The sequence below is a fragment of the Cricetulus griseus genome, chromosome X (genome assembly GCF_003668045.3).
Source record: "Cricetulus griseus strain 17A/GY chromosome X, alternate assembly CriGri-PICRH-1.0, whole genome shotgun sequence".
Classification (NCBI taxonomy): domain Eukaryota; kingdom Metazoa; phylum Chordata; class Mammalia; order Rodentia; family Cricetidae; genus Cricetulus; species Cricetulus griseus.
In genome coordinates this window covers 113,847,899-113,866,954 of record NC_048604.1, presented here as the reverse complement: position 1 = coordinate 113,866,954, position 19,056 = coordinate 113,847,899, and the positions used below count along the sequence as shown (strand labels likewise).

The following is a 19,056-nucleotide window of genomic DNA, read 5'->3' as shown; positions in this document are numbered from 1 at the left end:
GAACTGCTACTGCCTAAGACCTGCCTAGCTGCAAGAAATAAATGGGTTAATTTACATAAAATATGTACAGGTATGCAATTTTATAATGGCACTCATGAGCACATTTAATTATTTTATGCTACTAACACATTTTATTATTTTCTTAATTCAATTTATTCATTTATTTTACATCCCAACTGCAGCTTACCTTCCTTTCTCTCCTTCTATTCTCTCCCCTATCTCCCCCTCTCCCACTACTCCTATGCATCTGTTCAGAAAGAGGCAGGCCTCCCATGGGAATCAGTAAAGCACGTCATATCAAGTTGAGGTAGGACTAAGTTCATCCCCATGTATTAAGGCTGGGCAAAGAGACCCAGGATGAGGAATAGGCTTCCAAAAGACAGTAAAAGAAGAGTCAGAGACAGCTACTGCTCCCACTGTTAGGAGTCCCACAAGAAGATCAAACTACACAACTGTAACATATATGCAGAGTGCTTAGGTCAGTCCCATGCAGGCTCCCTGGTTGTCAGTTCAGTCTCTGTGAGGCCCAGTGAGCCCAGGTTAGCTGATTCTGTGGGTTTTCTTGTGATGTCCTTCATCTATCTGGCTCTTATAATCCTTCTCTTCAGCAGGATACCCCAAGCTCTGACTAATATTTGGCTGTGAGTCTCTGCATCTGCTTCCATCAGTTACTGGATGAAGCGTCTCTGATGACAATTGGGGTAGGCACCAATCTATGAGTATAGTAGAATATCATTAGGCAAAACTACATTGACATTTCCCTCCCAATTGTGTTTGGGTCTATTCTAGGTCTCTGGGCAATCCAGCCTCTGGGTCCTGGCACTCCAGGCAATGTCATGGGTGGGCGCACTTTTGTGGTATGGGTCTCAGGTTGGACCAGACATTGATTGGCCACTCCTTCAATCTCTGTGCCACTCTTACTCCCTGTACTTCCCATAAGCAGGACAGAAAGTAGGTCAAAGGTTGTGTGGGTGGGCCAGCATCCCAATCGCTCCACTTGAAGTCCTGCTTCATTACAGGAGATGGCCAGTTCAGGTTATAACATCCACCATTGCTGAGAGTCTTAGCTGAGGTCATCGTTGTAGATTCCTGGGAGTTTCCCTTGCACCAGGTTTCTGCTTGACCCCCAAATACCCCGCTTTCCAATCATCTCTTTCAGTACTCTCTCCATCCATCCATGCCTCATCGCGATCCTTCATGTTCCCATCTCCACCGGTACCCAATCCACCTGCAAGATCTCTTCTATTTGCCCTTCCCATGAATGCATTCCCCTTGGGTCCTCCTTGTTACATAGCCTCTCTGGGTCTGTGGATTGTAGCATGGTTATCCTTTACTTTACAGTTAATATCCACTTATAAGTGAGTACATACCATGTTTGTCTTTCTGGGTCTGGGTTACCTCACCCAGGATGATTTTTTTTTTACTGGTTTTATCTGTTTGCCGGCAAGTTTAATGTCATTGTTTTTTTTTTTTTTACAAGTGAGTTATACTCCATTGTGTACCACATTTTCTTTATCCATTCTTCAGTTGAGGGCAATCCAGGTTGTTTCCAGTTTCTGGCTATTACAAACAATGCTGCTATGAACATAGTTGAGCAAGTATCCTTGTGGTATGATTGAGAATACTTTGGGTATATGCCCAAGAGTGGGGTCTTGAAATAGATTAGTTTCCAATTTTCTGAGGAACTGCCATATTGATTTTCAGAGTAGCTGTACAAGTTTGCATTCCCACCAGCAGTGGAAGAGTGTTCCCCTTGCTCCACTTGCTCTCCAGCATAAACTGTCATTTGAGTTTTTGATCTTAGCCATTCTGAAAAGCGTAAGATAGAATCTCAGAGTCGTTTTGATTTACATTTCCCTGATTATAGTGGGAAATTACCAATACGAAAAGCCTTACTTACAGAGAGACCTAGCCAGCCGGGATGGCAGTAGCCTATACAGCCAGAAGCAAAGAGTAACCAAAAATGCAAACGCAGTCACACTACATCACTCTGACCACGCCCTCACAAGCGTGGTCAGGCACACCTATAGCCAGCCCCTAAGAAGGCATGGCTACAGCTTCCCCTACAATTCCCCTTTTAGTCTAAAAGAGGATTAAAACTTAACATTTCTCTGCTAACTGTTTATGTTTGAGTCCCACACAGCCAATGAAGACCTGCCTGACAGCAATCCCTGGACACCCTGGAAAGAAAATGGGCCACTCCTCCTCTACTGCACTGGATCCAACTTGCTCCATTTCAACTGACACTCCGGCCAGAGGTTTGGGTACTGACTTCAATCAAGTTGAGGATTTCAAGTGAGATCTTCAATCAAGTGAATCCCACCTAACATGGACTGGATACTAACATTTTCTTCCTACAGGACCCCACATGACTATCATCGTCCCATTTCAGCAGGAAGTAACTTGGAGGATGCTATGCCCCCTTTCCCCATTGTTGTCATTTAGGATAGTGTATATACCTAGTTAGGAATAGCTTCCTATTGTTTATGGTTGGGATTGGAAGGAGGTGTTCAGGCTTCAACACCTCTTTCAGATGACTTTAGGGTTTAGTTAAAATAGATAGTTAGGATGTGACATAAGCAGATTGTTGTATCTTCTTATATTTTACCTTTATGATTGTTAATTTTGGATACTTTACACTGTTAAGTTTTAATCCTCTTTTAGACTAAAAGGGGAATTGTAGGGGAAGCTGTAGCCACGCCTACTTAGGGGCTGGCTACAGTGTGCCTGACCACGCCCTCACAAGCTTGCCAGGGCGTGGTCAGGGGTATGTAGGGTGACTGCGTTTGCTCTTTCGCTTTCACTTTGGGACTTGCTGTACAGACTGCTACCACGCCGGCTGGCTAGGTTGCTCTGTAAGTAAGGCTTTTCCCTATTAAATACCCTTATATTTCTAGCTGACTCCGTATTGGTAATTTCCCACTATACCTGATGGCTAAGGATGTTGAACATTTCTTTAAGTGTTTCTCAGACATTTGAGATTCCTCTTGTTGAGAATTATCTGTTTAGAACTGTACTCCATTCTTTAATTGGATTATTTGGTTTGTTGATATCTAGTTTCTTGAGTTTTTAAATATATTTTGGAGATCAGTGCTCTGTCAGATGTGGGGTTGGTGAAGATCTTTTCCTATTCTGTAGGCTGCCATTTTGTCTGGCTGACTGTATCCTTTGCCTTACAGAATGTTTTCAGTTTCATGAGGTCCCATTTATTAATTGTCAATATTATTTCCTGGCCTACTGGTGTTATGTTCAGGAAGTGGTGTCCTGTGTCAATTTGTCCAAGATTATTTCCCACTTTTTCTTATATCAGGCTACCAACACATTTTACAAACAGTGGTAACTGTGAAACTGTGCTTTCCTTCTCATGTTCATTCTTGACCCCACCAGAGTATTAGAGCCTCCACAAACTGTCAGTCTGGTCTCAATATGCGTGTTCCTTACTTTTTCAGTCTCATAAACCTGAAAGGAAAAACTTTTGGCCCAGTTTTAGCATTGTAATAGTAAGTCTTGGGCAATTTAGCCTTCAGATCAGATCTGTTCTTTGGCAGTGTCTGCAGGATCAGAGATGTGAGCTATGTAATCTGTGAGCTTTGCAATTTATTAGGCCATTTCTGAGTTTCAAGTGCCCCTTTTGCCTTCAAGCTCAAATATGAGTATTTCCAGGGACACAGCATCTCCCCTCAAATTTAGGCTAACCTCAATTTAACTCTTGAACTACCACCAAGAAAAACTGATTTTGAGATTTGTTTGGCAAAATTTTCCTAGTGTGATGACACTATGTAGGGGTTCAGCTGCAAGCAGTTCTTAGAGTTGTAGGTTGGGGACTATTGTAGACAGCATGCTGGGAAAACAAAAAACTAGATTTCCTCTCATGGTCACTTCTCCCCATTATCCAGTTTATGACAGCATTGCGACTGTACAAAAATGTTTACTATACAAAAGATTGTACTAAATAGTTTGTTGTCTTTAATCCGATTCTGTTGGACTCTATTGTGCCTGTGATTTTGGCATTTGGAGACATAGTCTTTGCTGTGAAGATGAGGTTATGAGTGGGCCTTTATCCAGTATGACTGCTTTTAGAAGAAGAGATACATAGACACACAGGGAGAATGCCTTATGACAACAGAGGCAGAGGTAAAGGTGGTGTGTCTAATAACCCTGAATGCCTGAATCTAAGGGAAATGCATGGAACAAGTTGTTCCCTGCTTTCAGAGACATTCTAATCTACCACTTGTGGTTCTCAACATATGAGTCTTTTACCCATTTGGGGATCACATCTGATATCCTGCATATCAGATAGTTACATTATGATTCATAACAGTAGCAAAATTAGTTATGAACTAGCAATAAAAATAATTTATGGTTGGAGGTCACCACAACACGAGGAACTATACTAAAGGGTTGAGGCATCAGGAAGGTTAAGAACTACTGGTCTACCATTATCTTGCTTTTTCTAGTCTCCAAAACTGAGAATAAATTCCTGTTGTTTAAAGGCATCATATTTGGAACTTTTTTCCCTACAGAAGACCTAAGAAGCTAAGAGATTCTCTCTTTGTTATGTATATATGTGCATGCATGTGCAGGTGTGGATGCATATATGTGCACATGCATGTGGAGAACAGAAGTGCTTGCTACTTACACACAGGGTCATCTTTTTTTTAAATTTATTTATTAGTTCTAGTTAGGGAACAAGCCCGTTTCACATGTAAGTCCCCTCTCCCTCTCCCTCCCCTCACCCACATCCCTCCTCCCCCATCCCCCGCCTACCCCCACTCCATCCACCCACCACTCCCCAGGCAGGGCAGAGCCCCCAACGGGGGGCTCCGGAAAGTCCACCAAATCCCCCACACCGGGTCATCTTATAGGTATAACTTGATTTCTCCTGTGGTTAGGAGGTACTTACCTCCTAAGGTGAGTCAGAGAATAAGAATAAATAAGTAAGACATACACATCAATCGATATCTACATTGCTATCTCTGTGGAAATGATGGGGGCTTTTCGAACTATTTTTTTTCACTCAGTAAATGGCCATAGGTTATCATTAGTGCAGAGAAGGCTCAAATTGAAACAAATAACAGAGAATACTCCTTCAACCAAGTTCTACGTGGTTTCTGAATAATCATACAGGAATGTTTGTCGATGGACTCGGGTAATAGATCTGTTTCAGAGGTGACAATTTCTCTGTTATTTCCCTTATTTCTTCTATGACATCGGTGTCAATGGGAATTGTTTCTGTTGGAGTTTGAGGTAGTCCTGGTCTTTATATGATTTGAAGACATGATTCCTCTTATGAATTTTTTTTTACTGCCCACTTGACTTCTCCAGAAGAATTTATTCTGTTAGTAGTGGGACCTTTTCCTTTTTATATAACATATGATAAAGATGGACAACACTGTTAAGTTAGATAAAACAAAAAACCCTGGGGGGTTCTTAAGTCATGAATACTTTAAGCACAAGTTAATCTTAATGTAGGTGCTTTGAGTTCATACTCCAGAATTCACCTTAGTGACCTACTCTATGGGTTCTTGGACTTTTTGAACAACCCCCTGTGGCACTTCTCATAAACAATGCCTACTGAGAGAAAATTTTTATGTATTAAGCTGTGACCTGGAATTCAGTGGAGAAACCCAGATATTTGTGCCTTTTGAATTCATCTGGTAACTCCTATGTAGTCTTGGGAAATAATTATGCAGTGGGAATCCTGCATTCCTGCTTCCTTAGCTTGCAATTCGTAAGGATGAAATGATCAGATGACTGGATATTGTTGTCCCAGAATGAAAGCAACTTCCTTTTCTTCTTAGATGCATTGTCTCATATGTGGAGTTAATAACAGGCAGACACATTTTATTCTAATCACATGCTTTAGGACCTAGTTCTTAAAGGGGAGAAACACTGGTCTCTAAAAGTAACAGGTGAATATATATATATATATATATATATATATATATATTCACATATATATATACATATATATATTCACACACACACACACACACACACACATATATATATATATATATATATATATATATATATTATAGAGAGAGAGAGAGAGAGAGAGAGAGAGAGAGAGAGAGCTGTACCATTGAACTGAAACTGGATCCAAATGAAAATCAGCCAAATTAGTCTTTTTGCCACTGATGTATTCCTCTTTAGGCAATCAGTTAAAGTGATTAGCTTGTTTTCAAAATTTGGCTTGCCAAGTAGTGAGGTTCATGATGTTATTTTTATATGTACTTTGTATTTGTTGTTTTTACCTCACTCCCACCATCCCTCTGCTACCCTCCTGTAGGCCCTTCCTCCCCACAATAACCTCCCTTCTGCTTTTGTCATGTATTTTCTGTTAGTCTTCACTTCCTCTTGAGTCTTCTTTCCCTGATTTCATGGTTCCCATTTCTACTTTTATGGCATATACCTATTCCTCCATTTACTAGTATATTTAAAAATCTAGGTCTGCACATGAGAGAAAATTATGTAGTACTTGTCTTTCTGAGTCTGTCACTTTCCTTAATGTATTAATTCCTAGTGCCCCTCCCTTTCCTGTAATTATTTCATTTTCCCTATGACTGAATAAAATTCCATTGTGTGTGTGAATCATATATTCCTTATCCACTTATCTGTTGGTAGACAGCTAGACTGGTTCCATTTCCTACCAGTTGTGAGTAGTGCAGCCGTAAGCAAGGATAGCACTTGCTCACATTGACACTAGGTCTTCCTCACCTAGTCCACTCAAAAATTAAAGCATCTGGGTTTCTGGGTAATTCATGATCTAGTCAAGCCTACATTTCAAAATAACCATCACAGATATCAAAATTTTTGTTCTATAGATGAGTTCTAGAAATCAATTAAAACATTTTCTTGTGGTTTGTTTTTTTTTTTGTTAGTTGTTTGTTTGTTTTGAGACAGGGTTTTACTATGTAGCCTTGGATGGCCTGGGACTCACTTTGTAGACCAGGCTGGCCTCAACCTCACAGAGATCTGCTTGCCTCTGTCTCCTGAGTACTGGGATTAAAAGTGTGTGCCAACACTCCTGGCAATAGTAAACATTTTGTTTGGCTTTTAAATATATTCAGTTTAAAAAAAATGAAAAGCCATATTGTCCGTATTTCACTTAATGAACTGCAAGTTTAAGTGTGGTTTTGGAGAGGTTATTGTCATCCCTGGTTCCATCCTAATTGAGTGGCTCATGCTTGTGATGATGAACAAAATGGCTTCCAAGTGATTCTCATGAAAACCTCTCTCATGGTTTACCATTACCTTCTGATTGATTCATTCCCATATGTCCCTTATGTGTTGTATGACCTACTACATATCCCTATAGCAATTGTTTGAGTAGAAATGCCCAACAAATTTCATCTTGCCTCTACTGTTATGTCACTCCAGCCCTTATCTCACCTCCATTGGCCATTTGGAAAACTTTTCTGTTCTTAGGACATCATCTCTGATGTGGGCAACTTCCCTGGGTTCAAGTAAATTTTAAGGTTCTCTATGAAAAATGTTCATCTTCCTTCAGGGTAGGTAAGTGGCTGAGAAGAGCAAGTTTCCGTAGGTTCCTGAAGCTTCCTGTCCCCCCTTCTCTTGAAAGTTATACCCCCTGCTTGCTTTGTTTTGAAGGTCTTGTGGGTCAACATGTCTTTTTAGTGGAAGTTGTATACAGATAGAGAAACCATAAAGACAGGGTTTGTCTCTTGTCTTGGAACTCTCTGAATGCCTCATCACTTCAGATAGATTCCTTCCATTGATTTCTTAGAATAGTGCCACTGATGAGTCACTGTGACTATCTTCCCACAACTTCCCGACCATTTATTAGAACTACTACCTTTTGACCTTTGGAAGGGAAATCAATTGGCCTGCCACTTCTATCAGTACACAAAAACAAGTCTCCCACTTTTTTAAGTACAGGCACACCCTCTCTGCCTGATGAAAGGGAACATGCTGTCACAGATGCAAATAATATGATTTCCTTCTGCTATTAACTCTCCACTAGGAATAACAACAGTTTTATTCAAGTTCCAGAATCTCCTGCCTTAAATTCTTCCAATATAGTAGATTTACCTCCATACATCATTTCTTGGCAATAGATTTTTTCTGGTATGTTTAGACCTCCCCAAAGATAGAAACATGTCTTTCCAATACTTTGATGGTTCCTTCCTGGCATATTTGTCAACTCAGAGATTGGTTAACTCTAATCTGCTACCATTGTTTCCACTCGAGGCTTCTGTGATTATGGAAAGAGCAGCACCTCAATCCACTCCATTAAATACCAGTTCTTCAGAGAAAGGCCAAATATCATGCCTAAGATCACCTGTGGCATAATTTCATAAAACCAAACCCCATCTTTCCAGTAGGACCACTTAATGGATGGTAAATGATGTCTCTCCATAGTTAATGAGAAAGTAATGTTTTATAATTCTGCCTAATATATGTTACCAATAGAGTTATTATGAAGGATTATAGGAATAAAGTCACCAAAATATGAAATGCTATAAAGATGAGTATGCCACAGTTTAAGGTTTCTACTCTTTTTTGTTTGTTTTTTTGAGACAGAGTTTCTCTGTAGCTTTGGAGGCTGTCCTGACCTTGCTCTGTAGACCAGGCTGGCCTCAAATTCAAAGAGATCTGCCTGCCTCTGCCTCCCGAGTGCTGGGATTAAAGGTGTGCTCCACCACCACTCAGCTAAGGTTTCTACTCGTAAAAGTGTGTGGCAGTTATTTATCCAAAACTTTCTGATATAGTATTATGTGGGGGAATGTGGTATGCCCTTTTTGGATATTTGCTTCTTGGCCCAAGATGCAGTGGGGCTGGTCTTGAACAAGTTGTTGCCATACTTGCTTTATGAGGTAGAGACAAAATTTGGTCAGAAGTTATCAAGCTGTGAGGAGAAATTTTGACTATTCTGGTCTAAGAATGTTTGAAGACTTACCGTGAGAGTGTTCTTATCTGGTAGACACCATCTTTCCTCAAGAAAAGTAGATAAACTCATTCCTGGTCAATGTTAACCACTAATAACACCAAACCACAGCCTTCTTTAACCTCATGACCTGTTTCTCTGCCCCTGTTACTTCTCTTGCCACTAGTTGTTGTTGACCAATAAAGAAATCCAGGATTCACTATACTCCCTACTCATCAGTCAGTCTACACAAGAACAATCCTCCTTGTAAATGGCAACCTTGCTATGTAGAACCTAGTCATTATTAGCCTTTATGGAAATCATCTGGATAGCCTCTAACACCTCCATGACTGAAGGTAAACAATGTCTAGAATGCACGCCACCTCTAGATATTTCCATTGTTTCCATGAAGAATAACTGCTCAACTCCTTGTCATGGTGTGCAAGGGCCTCTGTGATCTGGATCTAGCTTATGGCTTCAGACTTCTGTTTTTACTTTTCACTTGCAATTTTGCTCTACTAACACTTCCTTAGAACAAACTCATTGAGGTCTCTTGCAGTTCTGAGATTTGACATGCATTTCTCTCTGCCTGAAATAAGTTTCTCTAAATACCTTGCATGCCTGCCTCACAAATGTAAACTTTTTATGGTCATATGTCAAATATCAGTTATCCATAGAGCCTTCTTCATAGCTCATCCTGAGTCATTCCTTCCTTCTTCCCTTCTTAAGACCTATGCTGTATGTGTGATGTCTTGTAGAACAATTGGATTCATGAGTTAGCTACCCATTTACTTTCCCCTGGATATTCATGACAGTGAATTGCACATTCTGTAAATTGGACTCTTGAAAAATGAAGGAAACCCATATGCTGTGTATGGAAAAATGACTGATAGAAATGCCCTAGTCACTGCTTCAGCCATATTCCCTTACTCTCAGCCTCTGGTATGAAAGTCTTCCTCTATTTTGATTATTCACATAAGCAATCAATTAGAAGCCAAAATTTTCAATGATAAGGAGGACCAGGGAACATGATATAGTCATGGTGTGAACCTCGAAGTGAGATACTTTCCCATCCTGGCCCACCATACAAACCTTATGGCGATATTTGACAGGATCCAGACAAGGAATGAATTTCATAAGGGATAGATTTCCTACTTTTTAAACTCTTCTGGTCATATTGATTATGATCATAGACATTATTTAAATAGTTGTAACATTAATTTGAGTCTCTAGAATTTAAAATTCACTTTTCTTTGAATAGTGGAAGTCACTTTAAACATGCAACATCTCCTGGGAACCCACAGGCCACTCTGACCATGGAGACAAGTAGGTTAACTGAAGATCTTCATGAGTCCAATTCCCCAGTCTCATCCCCAGCTCTGTAGCTGACCTTCTGCTGTGGCCTCTCTTCACTATCTACCGCCATCCCCAGGGAACTTACTAAGCAGGTCCTAGTGGAACACCCTGCTTTCCTCCCTCCTGTGAACCCACTCAGTATCCTGAGCCAACCCCAATTCCAAAGTCTCAGGTCTCAATACCCAGAAACACATTTTACCCAGAACCCCCAGTGGGCACACCTATCAGGACCCTAGAAGAATTTCCTACCAGGCTACACACAACCACCACACTCTCCTAAGAACCAGAGAGGAAACAGAAACCAAAGAACCCATGCAGTCTAGACTCTAGCATAACAGCATAATCAATAACAGCCAGGATAATATGTTTCCACTAGAGCCCAGCAACCCTACCACAGCAGGCCCTGAATATTTCAACACAGCTGAAGCACAAGAAAAAAAACCTTAAAATGGCCTTTATGAATATGATAGAGGTCCTTAAAAAGGAAATGAATAAATCCTTTAAAGAAATCTATGAAAACACTAAGACAGAGTGGAAGGGAAGGGATGAAACCTTTCAAGACACTAAAGTCTTGAATCAATAGAATGAAAAGAAAACCTTAACCATGGGAAAACTAGAAATGAAAAATTTAGGAATTCAAACAGGAAACTCAGAGGCAAGATTCACCATCAGAATACAACAGATGGAAGAGAATCTGACATTGAAGACACACTAGAAGAAATGGACACCTTTGTCAATGAAAGTGTTAAATCTAAAGAAAAAAAAACAGTCCTGGCACAAAATATTCAGGAAACCTGGGACACTATGAAAAGACAAATCTTGTCGGGCATTGGTGGTGCACACCTTTAATCCCAGCACTCGGGAGGCAGAGGCAGGCGGAGCTCTGTGAGTTCGAGGACAGCCTGGTCTCCAGAGCGAGTGCCAGGATAGGCTCCAAAGCTACACAGAGGAACCCTGTCTCAAAAAAACAAAAAAGAGAGACAAATCTAAGAATATTAGGAATAGATGAAGGAGAAGAAACACAAGTTAAAGGCACAGAAAATATTTTGAACAAAATCATAGATTTCCCTAACCTAAAGAAGGAGATGCCTATCAAAGTACAAGAAGCATACAGGACATCAGACTGGAACAGAAAAATGTCCTCTCAACACAGTAAAAAACAGTAAATGTATAGAACAGCAACAACAAAAAAGAATATTAAAACTTGCAAGGGACAAAGAATAAGTAACATATAAAGGCAGACCTACTAGAATTACACCTTGTTTCTCAATGGAGACTCTAACAGTCAGAAAAGCCTTGACAGATGTGCTACAGACTCTGAGACCACAGATGCCAGCCCAGACTACTACACCAAGCAAAACTTTCGATTGCCACAGATGGATAAAGTAAGACATTCCACGACAACACCAAATTTAAGCAATATCTATATATAAATCCAGTCCTAGAGAAGGTCCTACAAGGAACACTCCAACCTAAGGAGGTTAGCCACACCCAGGAAAACACAGTGAATATATAATCCCAGACTAGCAAAATCAAAAGAGGAGAAACACACATACCCACCACCAACAACACCACTTCAATAATAGATAGGAAATCAACAGTCACTGGCTATTTACATCTCTCAACACCAATGGTCTCAATTCCACAATAAAAATCCATAGACTAATAGATTGGATATGAAAATAGGATCCATCCTTCTGCAATATCCAAGAAATATACCTCAGCATCAAGGAAAGACATCCCCTTGGGGTAAAGGGTCAAAAAAGATATTCGAAGCAAATGGATCTAAGAAGCAAGCTGTATAGCCATTTTAATATCTGACAAAGTAGACTTCAAACAAAAACTAGGGAAGGACACTACATACACATCAAAGAAAAATTCCACCAAGAGGACACTGCAGTTCTTAACACCTACCTATGCCCCAAACCCAGGGAGACCCAAGTTCATAAAAGACACAACTACTACAACTGAAGTCACATATTGACCCTCACACACTGATAGTGGGAGACCTCAGTACCCCACTCTCACCAATAAACAGGTCATCCAGACAAAAACTAAGCAGAAATGCTGGAGCTGACTGAAGTTATAAACCAAATACACCTAACAGATATTTATACAGCATTTCACCCAAACACAAAAGAATACATCTTCTCTGCACCTCATGGAACTTTTTCCAAAATCAACTACATACTTGTAAACAAAGCAAATTCTCAACAGATACAAGAAAATTGAAGTAACTTCCTGCATCCTATGTCCACCACATATTAAAGCTGGATATCAACAACCACAGAAACACAGAAAGCATACAAACTCATGGAAACTGAACAACTCTCTACTAAACAAAACATGGGTGTGGACAGGAATTAAGAATAAAGTAAAGACTTTCTAGAATTGAATGAAAATGAATACATAACATATGCAAACTTATGGGACACAATGAAGGCAGTGCTAAGAGGCAAGTTCATAGCACTAAGTGCCTACATTAAAAAAAAAAACTGGAGAGATCTCATACTAGTAACTTAACAGCATACCTTAAAGCTCTAGAACAAGAAGTAACCATACCCAAAAGGGGTAGATGGCAAGAAACAATCAAACTCAGGGCTGAAATTGATAAGATAAAAACAATCAAAAAACAAAAGACAATAAAAAGAATCAAAGAAACCAAGAGTTGGTTCTTTGAGAAAATCAATAAAGTTGACAACCCCGTATCCAAATTAATTACAAGGCAGAGAGAATATCCAAATTAACAAAATTAGAAATGAAAGGGGGTTACAACAACAGTCATCAGAGAAATCCTGAGAATCATAAGGATTTTAAAACCTGTACTCTACCAAATTGCAATATTGGAAAGAAATTGATAATTTTCTCAATATAAAACACTTACCGAAGTTAAATCAAGATCAGATAAGCAATTTAAACAGACCTATAACCCCTAGTGGAATACAAGCAGTCATTAAAACTTTCCCAACCAAAAACAGTTCAGGGTCTGATGGTTTTAGCATAGAATTCTACCAGACTTTCAAAGAAGTGCTAATACCAATACTCCTAAAAAATTTCCACAGAATAGAAACAGAAGGAACATTACCCAATTCATTTTATGAGGTCACAGTTACCCACATAGCCAAACCATATAAAGACCCAACAAAAAAAGTGATTTACTGACCAATTTCCCCTATGAACATAGATGCAAAAATTCTCAATAAAATACTTGCAATTTGAAACCAAGGACACGTCAAAAAGATCATCTACCATGGTCAAGTAGGCTTCATCCCAGAGATGTAGGGCTGGTTCAACATGCATAAATCTATAAATATATTCTAACATAAAAACAGATTGAAAGACAAAAACCACATGACCATTTCATTAGATACAGAAAAGGCCCTTGACAAAATACAACACCACTTCATGATAATAGTCCTGGAGAGATTGGGGACACAAGAGGCATACCTCACCATAATAAAGACAATATAGAGCAAGCCCATAACCAACATCATCTAAAACGGAGATAAACTGAAAGTAATCCCACTAAAATCAGGAACAAGACAAGGTTGTCCACTCTCTCCCTACCTATTCAATATAGTACTTGAAATATTAGTTAGAGCAATAAGACAATTGAAGGAGATCAAGGGGATACAAATCAGAAAGGTGGAAGCGAAAGTACCTTAATTTGCAGATGACATGATAGCATACATAAATGACCCAAACAATTCCACCAGAAAACTGATTAGCACTTTGAGCAAAGTAGCTGGTTACAAAATTAACTCACAAAATCAATAGCCCTCCTATATACAAATGGCAAATGGTCTGAGAAATAAATCATGGCAACAACAACTTTCACAGTAGCCTCAAAGAATATAAATATCCTGGGCTATGGGGCTGGAGAGATGGCTCAGAGGTTAAGAGCGCTGACTGCTCTTCAGAGGTCCTGAGTTCGATTCCCAGCAACCACATGGTGGCTCACAACCATCTATAATGAGATCTGGTGCACTCTTCTGGTGTGCAGGGATACATGGGAGCAGAATGTTGTATACATAATAAATAAATAAAATTAAAAAAAAATTAAAAAAAAATCCTGGGCTATGACTAACTGTACTGGCTGCTTTTGTGTGTCAACTTGACAAAAGCTAGAGTCACCAGAGGAAGGAGCCTCAGTTGAGGAGATGCCTTAATGAGATCCAGGTTGTAAGGCATTCTCTCCTTTTGTGATCGATAGGGAAGTGCACAGCCTATGGTGGCTCGTGCCACCCCTGGGCTGTTGGTTTTAGGTTCTATAAGAATGTGGGCTGAACAAGCCAGGGGAGCAAGCCAGTAAACAGCTCCCCTCCATGGCCTCTGCATCAGCTCCTGCCTCCAGGATCCGGCCCTGTTTGAGTTCCTGTCCTGACTTCCTTCAGTGATGAACAGCAATGCTGAAGTGTAAGCCAAATAAACCCTTTCCTCCCCAACTTGCTTTTTAGTCATGGTGTTTTGTCTCAGCAATAGAAACCCTAACTAAGACACTAGCCAAGGGAAAGGCTTGTATGATGATGAAAACTTGAAGTCTCTGAATAAATTGAAGAAAATATCAGAAGATGAAAATATCTTCCATGCTCATGGATCTGTAGGAGTAACATAAAATGGCCATCATAACAGAGGCAATCTACACATTCAATACAATCTCCATCAAAATCCCAACACAGTTCTTCACAAATCTTGACATGACAATTTTCAGCTTCATATGGAAACACACAAAAACTCACAATAGCTAAAACAATCCTGAATGATAAAAGAATCGCTAGAAGTCTCACCATCTCTGATTTTACATTGTACTACAGAGCTATAGCAATAAAAACCACATAGTATTGGCATAAATACAGACACACTGATCAATGGAATCCAACTGAAGACCCAGACATAAATCCACACTGAAAAACAGACTCCTTCTTCAACAAATGGTACTGGCCACACTGGATGGCTGCATGTAGAAGAATTAAAATAGATCTATACTTACCATTCTTCATAAAACTCAAGTCCAAATGGATCAGAGACTTCAACACAAAACCAGATAAAGTGGGGAATAACCTTGACCTCATTGGCATAAGAAAGGACTTTCTGTACACATCATTATTAGCACAGGCATTAATAGATGGGACTTCATGAAACTAAGAACCTTCTGAATGGCAAAGGACACTGTCATTTGGACAAGTGACTACCTACAGAATAGAAAAAGGGCTTTTTAAAAAAATCAGCTCCACATTGGCTAGAAGACTAATATCCAAAATATATAAACAACTCAAAAATCTAGATATCAAGAAAACAAATATCTCAATTTAAAAAATGAGTACAGATCTAAACCAAAAATTCTCAATAGGGGAAACTCAAATGATCAGGAAATACTTAAAGAAATTCTGAATAGCCATTAGGGAAATGCAAATAAAACTACTTTGAGATTCCATCTTACATCTGTTAGAATGGCTAAGATCAACAAATCTTGCTGGGGAGGATGTGGAGTAAGGGGAAAACTCCTCCATTGCTGGTAGTAGTGAAAACTTGTACAGCCGCTGTGGAATCAGTGTGATGATTCCCCAGGAAGATGAGAATTGATTTACCCCCAGATCCAGCTATCTCACTCTTGGGCATATACCAGAAAGATGCTTCATCATACCACAGGGATACTTGCTTGACCATGTTCATTGCTGTTCTATTATTTATAATAGCCAGAAACTGGAAAAAACCTAGATGTCCCTCAACAGAAGAATAGATAAAGAAATTTTCAGGCAAATGGATGAACTAGAAAAATCATCCTGAGTGACATATCACAAACCCAGGAAGACAAATATGGTATAAATTCCTTTATATGTGGATATTACCCGCTAAGTTAACAGTAACCAAGCTATAGTGTATAGAACCACAGAGGGTAGGTATAAAGCAAGACACTACATGGTACAGATAGATCTCCTTTGGAAATGGAATAGAATAAATAGTTATGGATGGATGGAGGGGCTGAATTGGAGGATCTAGTGGGGTTGAGGAAGGGGATATGGGAGGGAGAGACAGATCAAATTAAGGGGCATTTGAGGGTTAGTATGAAAACCTAATATAGTAGAAACTCCCTAAAATACATACATATACACACATGATCTAAAGTAAACAACCAAATAATGGGGGAGACAGAGGTCTACCTGACCATCTCTTCTCCCCAACTGAAGCATCCAGTCCCAGGTTTGGGTTATGTCTAAATGGAGTTGTTGACCAAAGGGGACAAATGGGAATCTCCAAACAACCTAGGCTGTTGCCAAGACTATAGTTTGTTCTCTAAAAACTGACAGCAAGGCCCTATTGCTGAAGACAACACCCACACAACTTATTGAACATGGACATGTCAAGCTGTTCTATACAGAGAGCCTTCACCCCTATGTTCCAGCAGCTTTGGTACAGGAATGTACTCTGTATCATATGAAAAGAGAAATGTAAACTCCAAGCCAGCCAGAAACCCTTTATATACAATGGTGTCCTGCCTGCAAGATATCCTAGGACAATTGTGGCACAAAGCTTGTAGGAGTAACCAATCAATATCTGATTTGAATTAAGGTCTGCTTCACAAAATGAAACACACACCTGACAGTGCTTGGGTGACTAAAAACCTGAGACTAAAAGCCCATAGACCTAGGGTAAAATCAAATAATACTGATCTAAAAAGGTGATAAAATGACTCCTAATGATAATCTGCTTTACTCACAGATCAGCCATCATCAGACAAGCTTCCTCCTTCAGCAGTTGAGAATACAGAGACCCACAGCCAGACATTAAGCAGAAAATGAGAGTTGGTACACTGAGTCCTAAACAAGACACCTCTATTAAAGCCCTCCCCTCCAAGCTCAGGGAGCCCAGTGGACGAGGAGGTGGAAATAGTGTAAGAGACAACGGGGATGGAGGACACCAGGAGAACAAGGCCCTCAGGATCAACATGAGCAAAGCTCACCTGAACTCACAGAGACTGAAGCAGCATGCACAGGCCCTGCAAGGTTCTGCACCAGGTTTTCTATGTTTATTTTATGGCTTCCAGTTTAGTGTTTTTATGGGACTCTTGAGTGAGTGAACTGATTCTTGTGCCTTCTCTTAGGGATCTTTTCTTCCTGTTTATCTAGTCCAACTTTAATGTAACAGCTTTTGTTTTATCTTATTATATTTTATTATTATTTTTAGAAGACTTTTCTTTTCTAATGAGAGACAGAAAGGAAGTGCATCCAGATAGAAGGATTGGTTGTGAGGAACTGGGAAGAGCAGAGGGAGTGGAAACCATAATCAGAATATATTATGTGTAATAGAAGGAAAAATAAAATATGAGCTATCTTATAAAACTACTTACAAATCCTATAAGAATGCTCCTTGGCTCACACTGAAGTTACGAATGAATAAATCCATTTTAAGTAAAAATCTTGCAAATAAAATACATTAAATAATCTGAGATTAGTGGTGGTACATACCTGGAATCCTAGCAATCGGGAGGCCAAAGTAGATTGCTTCTTGACCTTTTGGCTAAGATCAAGTATAGGAGGGCAAAGTAGAAACATCATGAGTTTGAAGCCAGCCTAGATTACACAGAGTGTTTCAGGCTAGTCTAAGGTACAAGAAGAAACCCCACTCCCATCCTAAAATGAAACAAAACAAAAACAAACAGCAAAATTCTTGAATCCAAATAACGACTGCACACCACAGGTTAGTAGCACCATACATTGTTCAGTCTTTGGGGTTTCCTCTAACGATTGCAAGATGGATTAGGCATTACAAGAGAGCATTACACTATATGTAGCTAACCTGAAAAATATCAAAAGTGAAAATATGTAGTACTTGATCAAATATTGCTTTTGCACCATCAGAAAATTAAACTATTAAAATCAAGGGCCTTCTGTACTAGTAAAAGTGGGATTAGTATTAATGGGTTCTACTAATACTGGGTTTTGTGGTATTAAGGAAATATGAGAGTATTGCTGAATTTTAATTAGGTTAACTACTGCTTGAAGGCAATGTTTAAATGATTCCGAAACCAGATTAAAAATAAATGATAAACAGGTACTTATTAAGGAAGCTCTACCACAGTTTTCCTGTTCCTGAAGCTGCAGTCTCTGCCCTCCTGATGCTCTCACCTCAACCCCAGAGAGCAAGCCAGCCCTTCTTCTACCTTATAAGGGGTCAGGACTGCTCACCAGAAGCCACGCCCATAAGATGTGGCCACCACTGAAAGTTCACTGTCAAAGCAAGATGCCACTACAACTGTTCAATTTAAGTGGTCCCAGTGATACTCAGTGATGCACATTTACAAGGTATCAGGTGGCATTAAACACTCTTACAGCGAAATAACTTGTATAGTGCTTCGATAGTCTGTTTGATGTATGGCTTATACATATTCCAAATAAATATTTGATCATGCCATGAAAAACAAGATGAAAAGTCCAAGTACATTGCCTTTAAGAAACAAAGGTGTGGGGGCAGCCAGATAGCTTACCAGGTAAAGCCACCCACTGCAAAGCTGATGACTGACTTGGATTCCTGGAACTCACATGAAACGAGAGAAGGGACTCACAAAAAATGTGCTCTGCAAAGGGGTCAAGACCAGGCTGGTGAAACCCACAGAAACAGCTGACCTGAATAAGGGGGAACTCTTGCTCCCCAGACTGATCACTGGGAAACCAGCATGGAACTGATTCAGACCCCATGAATGTGGGTGTCAGTGAGGAGGCCTGGGAAATCTATGGGGCCTCTTGTAGTAGTAGATCAGTACTTATCCACAGCATAGGAATGGACTTTGGGAGCCCATTTCACATAGAGGG

The 19,056-nt window shown here is 39.8% G+C and overlaps 1 long non-coding RNA gene across 1 annotated transcript; it reads left to right on the top strand.

Annotated features, from left to right (window-relative positions):
• Positions 1 to 2,813: 2,813 nt before the first annotated feature.
• LOC118239431 lies at positions 2,814 to 17,690 on the top strand. The gene is made up of 2 exons (XR_004771496.1): positions 2,814 to 2,855; positions 16,967 to 17,690. It is a non-coding gene; the product is annotated as an uncharacterized LOC118239431 (long non-coding RNA).
• The last annotated feature ends 1,366 nt before the right edge of the window (positions 17,691 to 19,056 follow it).